Here is a 9,125-nt window from a genome sequence, read left to right on the forward strand (position 1 = left end):
TAGGATGAGCTGGTCGAGAATATGGACTCGGGTTTGCAAAATTTCCAAAGCTTGTTCTCAGTCAAGTTCCCAAATGAAGAGAACAGTCAACCCCTAAGTATGTGAGGGTCTAGGGTTAGTAGATGCAGAAAGAAGATGCTCTGGATTTTGTATATATATAAAGCACTGTTCTCTCTATAAATGTTAGCTCTTTTCAACAGTAGTGTTTCAATTCACTTCCCTTCCATATACACACAACCTTATGTTTCCTGAACTGCTTATCTCTGCTTCCTAAACATTATAAATCAGTGCCCAGTTCACCACCCATGGGGGCTTTTAAAAACGAGCCAAGTCCTTGGCAGATATTGTACATTTTCAGAGAGCCTTCTTATCTACACTGCAATGAAGTGGGATCTTACCCAAATATGTGATTTTTCTCATTCTCTTCACCTCAGTTTCCCTGGTGATGCCAAGAAAGTTAACAAGGGTTGAGCAGGAATAAAAGGTGCCCATGATGTGCCCACATCTGTGACCTTCTTGACCACCCACGACAATCATTACAGTAGGGATTATGGACTCCAGTTCATGGAGATATTGGAGATTCAGGTGACCTACCTCCTGCTTGCCACCTACTCCTGTCTCCAATGCCTCCTGGCAGGAGTTGGAGAGCTGGACTGCTTGGATGGTCCTCCGATCCTTTCAGCAAGTGTTTCCTGGGCGCCCACGGGTGGTGGGCACACAGCCAGGCAGCCACTGCCAAGCCCATCCCATCTGGAGTCAACTCACGAGATTCACGTGGCGAGAAGGGGGCTGGCAGCAGGAAGAGGACTGTGTGAGAAAAGAACATCCCCTGCTCCCCTTGCCCACGCATGAGCCTCTCCTGGAAAAGTTGGATCCAGCCACTTTATTCTGCTTTCTGGCTCTTAAAATGCAATATTGGGCTGGTTCCAATTCAATCCCATTTTATATGGGTTTGTCGAGCATCTGCACAGATGGGTTAGGCCCAGAGCCTGCCTTGGAGGCGCTCAAGACTGGGGAGGTAGATCTGTCAGTGGAAGACAACACTGTGTGGTCAGCGCTGTCGAGGAGGGATGGGGCTTATGGGAACACAGCAAACGGGCTCCTCATTCTGCCTGGGGAGTCAGAAGCTGCATCTCAGAAGCTGTAGCTTGAAGGAGACAGAGGAGCTGGTCTGATAAAGGAGTGGGGGCTGGTGATCCAGACACAGAGATCAGAATATGCAAAAGCTCCTGCTGTGGGGAGCTGAGAAGTGCTCAGGAGGCTGATGCATGCAGTGTGGAGGCAATTGAGGCAAATGCTGAGGCTGTGAGAGGATCAAAAGGGCTGCCTCATGAAGGGCATAGTAAGTTATGTCTGCAAGTGTGGACTTCTTCCTGAGGACAGTGGAGTGCTGCTGATGGGTTTTAAGCAGGAAAGTGACATGGCCAGATTCATGGTTCAGAAAGAGCCAGAGTGGAGCAAAGGACAATCCAATGGAAGACATGGAGGCTACTGGGGAAGAGGAGGCTGCTGTGTCTGGGGAGAAAAATGGTGGTGCCCTGGTTTGGGACTGTGGGACTAGGCATAGAGAGAGGGCAGGTTTATCCAGGTGACACTTAGGAAGTAGAAGCAACTATTATAATTGCATTAACCATAACACAGAACTCCCATCATATGCCAAGCAGTGTTCTAAGCACTTGATGTGTATTCATATATGCCTAGTATGTGGTGGAGGCAGGAGTCAAAGTCAGGAAATCGGGCTCCAGAGTCCGTGCTTTCAACCTCACACTCAACTGCCTCTCGAGATCACAGTGCTTGGCGGCTGATTAAATGTGGGATAAGGAAGAGTCTTCCATGCCTCCGGTTTCCACAGAAGCTCATGCTGTCCTGTTCCTTTAGGCAGAGCAAGGGCAGAACTGGTGGTAGAAGGAAGCACAGCTGGATACCTCTGTGGCTTCTGACCACCTAGACGCAGAGCCCATTTTCCTTCTGGGCCCAGGTTTTTTCCTCACTTTTTGCTATAGATTGAATGTTTGTGTCTCCCCAAGATTCATACTTTGAAAACTAAGCCCCAGCATGATGATATTTGGAGGTAGGGGCCTTTCAGAAGTGATGAGATCATGAGAAAAAGCGCTCATGAATGATATTAGTGACTTTATAAAAGAGACCCCAGAGGGCTCTCCCTTGCCCGTCCTCCATGTGAGGACACAGCAAGAAGATGACTGACTATGGAGCAGGAAGCGAGCTCTCACCAGGCACTATATCTGCTGATGCCCTAATCTCAGACTCACCAGCCTCCAGAGCCACGAGAAATAATTTATTGCTGTGGAAGTCACCCAGTCTGTGGTATTTTGTTATAGCAGCCCAAACAGACTGAGATACCTTTGCTGGAATGCTGTGGGAGCCTCAACCTCGTTCATCCTCCATCCTGATGAGCCTGGGGGTTGCTTGAGGACACAGAGAGGCTTCAGACATGGCCTGTGTCATTGACAGTCTTGCTGGGGACATCCTTGTTCCTCTCTCCCTGTCTCTAACATACCCCACCCCGCTCATTAGCATGTCCTGTAAACTATCTGTGGTGAGGGACCTTTAATTTTTCCATTTTTGCTATGTTCTGGACCAACAGTCCTATAAAATACAATAAGAATATCTCAGCAATATCAAAACGCTATTCTGAAATATCAAATCACTATAAAGGTTTCCAAGTCCCTGCTCTCACCTTTCCCTGTTTGTACTTCCCTCATTATGGGCTGGTTATAGCTCACAAATCAGCTCCAGTTTGCAGCCCGCACTTTGCTGAGTGCTGCTCAAGTCTCTGTTTCCAGTTCCACTGCCACCATGCTGGACCAAGCCACCCTCGTCACTCGGCTGCTTCTGCAGCAGTTTCCTAAATGCTCCGCCCTCGTGTATTCTGGTCCACTCCAACCCATCCTCCACCTGATAGCAAGGCGGATTATTCTAGTTCACAGATTGACCATGTCATGCACTTGCTTAAATCTTCCTAGGACTTCCCACTGTTTTCAGTGCAGTTCATGATAGACACATTCCTGCTTCTTGCTTCTTATTTAAATTCTTATTTCCTCCTGATTTACACCAGGGTTCAAGTCATGTCAAACTGCAGAAATTTTTGAAAATGAATGTACCCTCTCATGCCTCAGGGCTTTTGTAAGGCTGCTCTGTCTATGTGGAACATCTTTTACTAAAAAAAAAATCATTCATTCTTTTAACCGACACTTATGGGCTACCCACTATAAGATAAACACGCCAAGCACTGGGACTACAAAGGTGAAGAAGATACAGTTCTGTCAGTTAGGAGCCCGTGATCCAGTAAAGGGAGAGAGACCTGTAGACTGTCAATGACTGCCCAGTGGGGGAGTGGGAGACCAGAGGAGGCTCTCGTAACCCAGCCTGGGGTCCGAAAAGCCTGCCTGGAGTAGTAACACTTGGGCAGATCACTAAGGAATCATTCAGAGTTAGCTTGGCTATAGCAGGGGTGGGAGTGAGGAAAGGTGATCTGGGCCGAGAAACAGACTACCCAAAGGCTCAGCAGCGCCAGACAGAACAGGGGATGGAGAAACGGCAAAAGGAGGCTTCTTCATTGCTAGCTGTTCTTTGCTGGACTCTATGCAAGGTCCTCGGGATACACCTGTTGTGCCAAATATCTAACACATAATACGTACCTATGGGTTTCCCTAGTTTCTCAGCAGTAAAGAATCCACCTGCAATGCAGGATCCCTGGGTCAGGAAGATCCCCTGGAGAAGGAAATGGCAACTCAACCCAGTATTCTTGCCTGGGAAATCCCATGGACAGAGGATCCTGGCAGGCTACAGTCCATGGGGTTGTGATGGAGTCAGACGCACCTTAGTGACTTAAAACAGCACTAACAGACTTAAATACAGAAACATGAAAACATATGTGGAGAACCTTGAAAATATGCTAAGTGAAAGGGACTGGACACAAAAAGTCACATGATTCCATTTATATGAAATATCCAGAACAGGTAAATCCTTAGAGACAAAAAATAGATTAGCAGTTGCCCGGGGCTGGCAGCAGGAGGATGTGGAGTGACTGCTTAATGGGTACACGATTTCTTTTGAGGGATGATAAAAATGTTATGGAACTAGATGGAGGTGATGGTTTTATAACACTGTGAATTTATACTGAGCGTCAGTGAGTTTGGCACTCAAAACTGGTTGATTTCTGCTTTGACTACACTGGGTCTTAGTTGCGGAATGCAGGCTCCTAGCTGTGGTATGAGGGATCTAGTTCCCTGACCAGGGATCAAACCCCCAGAGCCCTGCACTGGGCGTGTGGAGTCTTAACCACTGGACCACCAGAAAAATTTCCAAAATGGTTAATTTTATATTATGCATTAAAAAAAAATATGTGGAAACCCCTAGACATTTTCACTCAGCAGGCACTTATGGAGCACCTCCCATGTGCCAGGCATTGTATGAAGCACAAGAGATGAGGGATAGTTCCTACCTTGAAGGTCCCACATATATAAGTCACACAGATATGAACCCATACAGACAAAAATGCAGGCCTCATGAAGACATGCAGGCACATTCACTTAACATTCATTTAATAAATATTTATGGAGTGCCTAGCATGATGGCACCCCTCTCCAGTACTCTTGCCTGGAAAATCCCATGGATGAAGGAGCCTGGTGGGCTGTAGATCATGGGGTTGCTAAGAGTCGGGCACGACTGAGCAACTTCGCTTTCACTTTTCACTTTCATGCGTTGGAGAAGGGAATGGCAACCCACTCCAGTATTCCTGCCTGGAGAATCCCAGGGACAGAGGAGCCTAGTGGGCTGCCATCTATGAAATCGCACAGAGTCGGACACGAGTGAAGCATCTTAGCAGCAGCAGCAGCAACATGTGTCAGGCAATAGGCTGGATGCTGGGCCTACAATGGGGAACGATTAGGCATAAATACTGTCCTCGTGGCTTAAGGACACAAACACATAATCACTTACTGAGGCACACCCAGATTGAAGCACATAAACACACACATAACAGACACATACCTAAACAAGGAAGCAGCCAAAGTCTACCAGCCACATACATCTTGGGTGAGATAAATGAGCAGCAACACACACATGGGCAAGCATGACCCCATTTCCCCATCATGTACACATCCCTCATGTAATCAGTGGGAATTCCATTAAAAGCTAGATTAAAACTGGCTCAAGATTTCAGAGTCTTCTCAGGAGAGGGGCATAAACAGGCCTCAGTAGAAAGGCCTGGAGCACTGAGAAAAAAATCCCCAAGTCTCACTTAAGTGATTTTTGGCAGAAATCAAATTAACGGCAAGACTATGGACTGCTGACAAGGTGCTCCATCACGCTCTGCTGTGTGAATGTGTTTCTTATACATGTTGTTTTCATTAGCACTTCATTTGATAATGATAAATGGCATTTTCATCTGAAAGGAAAATATTAAAAAGCTCTGATTTGCAAGAGCGAGTTAGAATAAATGATATTATTATGTTCTGCCACTTGTACAGCTCAGAGAAAAATAATAATAATGATAACAAAAAACCCCAACAGCTTTCTCTGCTGAAGAAACACAAGCATTTTATTTCTCCACTGGGCCATTTGCTCACCATCAAATCTGTCCTTGGCATAGAACTTGCTGAAAGGTGATGGTTTAGAAGAGTTGGGGAGAATTGCTGGAGACATCAAAGGCTGTCAGGAATGGTGACCTTGGGAAGTCCTAGGCCCCTTGCAGACTAGCAGCGGAAGCGACTGCTCACAGGCTGAGGCTCTGTTAGGGCCTGGAGTGCATTTTCTTACCTTTGAGTCAGATTGTAGGATTTTCTCCTTCAATGTGTAAAAATATGGCCCCTTTTGAATCTACTTCAAGAACGCTGTGGTCACTCTGATGGTTGATCAAGTCACTATCCTGCTTTCAACCCATGAAGAGCTCCTATCACCTACTGGATAAAGTCCTAACTCTTTAGCTTGTGTCCAAGGCCTTCATCCACCTTGTCCCAGCCTCCAGCCTCAACTTCCAGATCCCCCCACGTGCCCCTTATGCTTGAGCTACACTGAACTCTATACATCTCCTGCCTATGTTTTCTTTTCTGCCCACATGCCCTTCGGAGTACCTAACCAGCAACTTGGGTGAACTTATACTCATTCCAAGAGCCAACTGGAGCTTCTCCCTATGGGACTTTGTCTGAATCTTCTTCCAGGAAAAGGGTTCATTCATTGGTTCCCATGCCTCATTTTACATACCTAATCAGGGGCGTGAATGCGTGAAATGCCCTGATCAGATGAAAGGTTGCAGGTCATTGGTGTGGTGATGCAGAGGATATGGGCAGAAGCACTGTGGCTGCAGCTGGGCCCAGCCTGCAGAGGGTCTGGTATCTTTAAAACCTCTTTGGCTTTGTGCACCTCAAGCTAATGTGCAAGCTAGTGTGCTGGCTCCCACAGCACTCTGGGCTACCCAATCCTATGAACCATCTTACCCCGTGGTCTGGGTCCATGGTTCTGCCCTGTTCTTGCCCCTAGACCAGGAGCTTCTTCAGCACAGGGCCTGCTCTGTGTTTTCTTAGTGCTACCGGGGTCTGCTCAAAGTGAGCATTTGTTAGATAATCAAGTGAGTGGATGATGGCATGGTGGGTTCTCTAACCAGGGTGTGTCACCTGAACCTAAGCAGAAGTTGGGAAACTTGAAGCCTGGAGAGAACTGTTGTTGTTTGGATGACTGACTTTGTTCCTGATATTTCTTCATATCAATAATGTAACTTTTCTTTTCTCCAGAGGTGAATCAGAGTCAAATATGCTTGTTTGAAAATCCAGCACATCTCTGTAAGGGTCGATGGCATTAGCATGCATTGGGAGATTTCCAATGTCTGGCATCAGTTCAGGCAATTGATGAATGTCCCTTCTGTCTCCTCTGCGGAGGGATCTTGGTGTGCAGAGAGAGGGCTGAGAGTTCATTGTCTTTGGATGCAGTGAGAACTGCTCAAGGTCATTGACTATGGCAATAACACAAGGCTTTTTGTCTGTCTGTGGTCTATCTTCCTAATCATATGACCATCTACCACCTCATTTGATGCCCTGCAAGAGTCCAGTTCAACTGACATGAAATGAGCTTCCACTATGGACTGAACACCCTACTGGATGCTATGGGCAGGAGAAGTATGGCTATTCCCATTTTAGAGATGAAGAGACTGAGGTTCAAAGAGAGGAAGGATCTTGCCTAAGGTCACATAGCTGGATAGTAGATGAATTAGGACTGGGATCCAAGCCTGTCTTGCTTTTATCTAGGTTAAGGGTTTCCTTCTTCCAAGCATCCATAGGTATTCAGCCCTGAAATGGGTGCTGGGGAAGAGAAGGGGCTGAATGAGCTGGAGAAACTGAGATAGAGAGGAAGGTTTGCATCCAGGCTGACACTGAAGGTATCCATAGCCCGGGCCTACTTCTGCTCATCCCACATCTCAGCCTGGACTCCAGTCCCACCTGAGCATTCTCTAAGCAGGCCCCGCCACCTTCTTCACTCCATGTCTTTGTTCAAGACATCTCTCCTGTCTGGCAACCCCGTGTATCATCTTCACCTGTTAAGAATCCTGTTAAAAGATGTTAAGCATCTTTTAGCAGCAGCAGCAGCATCTTTTAGGATCCAGCTCATATTCTGCCTTCTCCAAGAAACCTACCCACTACACTTGGCTCATTATCCCCACAGCACTGAGCCATGTGGGGTCATGGATTTCTCCAATTCAATCTTGAATTATTCCTGACACATATGTAGTAGTTGCTCAGTAAATGTATATGTAGTGACAATCACCATAGCATGCTAATCATTATTAACATTGTAAAGCCTGTAAGATTTGTCTAGACGGGTGCTTCCTAGCCAACTTTGGGTCATTTTTTCCTTTGAGAATCTGCCACAGACTCTCCTGCCACAAGCAGACAAACAGAGAAGTCACATCTTATGCAGGAGTCGGATTCTAAAGATAGTTTGTGAGGCAAAAATGGTATGTAATCAAACTTACCCTTGAAAATCCTTTGAATTGCCCAGAGTACATCGTCTATGAGCTTCCCAGGTGGCTCAGTGGTAAAGAACCCACCTGCCAATGCAGGAGATGAAGGTTCAGTCCCTGGGTTGGGAAGATCCCTTGGAGAAGGAAATGGCAACCTGCTCCAGTGTCCTTGCCTGGAAAATCCCAAGGACAGAGGAGCCTGGTGGGCTATAGTCTGTGGGTCGAAAAGAGCCAGAGACAACTGAGTGACTGAGCACGCACGCATGTGCATGTAGTCTACACAGTAGGCAGCTGGTCTACATCTGGGAGCCATGTATGGGAATATCTTTCTCTAAGTATTAGAATTGCCATCCACACAGCAAGACGCTTATCTGCAGAAGATGCACGAAGAAAGTCAGATTTTTTTGCAGGGTCAGCACATCTCTGCCTGTACATACAAATTTTAGCATCAACCTCAAGTCTGAACAACTACAACACAACAAGGGGTTCATGGACCTCAAAGCTCAGGCCTGGACCTCAAGTTAAGAGCTTTTGGCATAGAGCTTTAAAATGTACAAAGTCTTTATCATGAAGTAGCCTATCTTAACCTTCAAAACCATCCTTTGAAATGTATTATCTTTGATATTATTCCTACTTCATAGATAAGAAAATTGAGACTCAGAGAGGCCAAATGACTTTTAGTCCAAAGATTTGGCCTCTTGTCCAATCCTTTCTCCAAAGACTTCCCTATTCCATTGCCTGGATGGCCACCTTGAGGGTCTTAATTAATCCTTGATCTACTTGTCAATGGAATGGGTGTGTGATCTTGGACCAATTACCTAACCTCTCTGAAACTCAGAAGCTGTGTTTGCAAAATAAAGATAAAAATACCCACTGAGTAGTGTCCTTGTAGGATTAAATGAGCCACTGGATGCAAAATTACCTGGCAAGGTGCCTAGGATATTGCAAAGGCTCCCTAAGTGTTGAGTTTTCTTCTCTACTCTGCTGGCACTCCTGGGAAATCAACCAGGAAAGCCTTCCTCTGCACAGTGTCATTTCCCTTCCTGACCACCAAAGGGCTTCAAGTTGGAGTCCTGGGCAAAACTGCTTGAGAAGATGCAAAACCTTTCCTTGTCTTTGAAATCTCTGGATCCTCAATGCCATTTATTAA

This window comes from Budorcas taxicolor, chromosome 3 (genome assembly GCF_023091745.1).
Source record: "Budorcas taxicolor isolate Tak-1 chromosome 3, Takin1.1, whole genome shotgun sequence".
In the NCBI taxonomy this organism is placed as follows: domain Eukaryota; kingdom Metazoa; phylum Chordata; class Mammalia; order Artiodactyla; family Bovidae; genus Budorcas; species Budorcas taxicolor.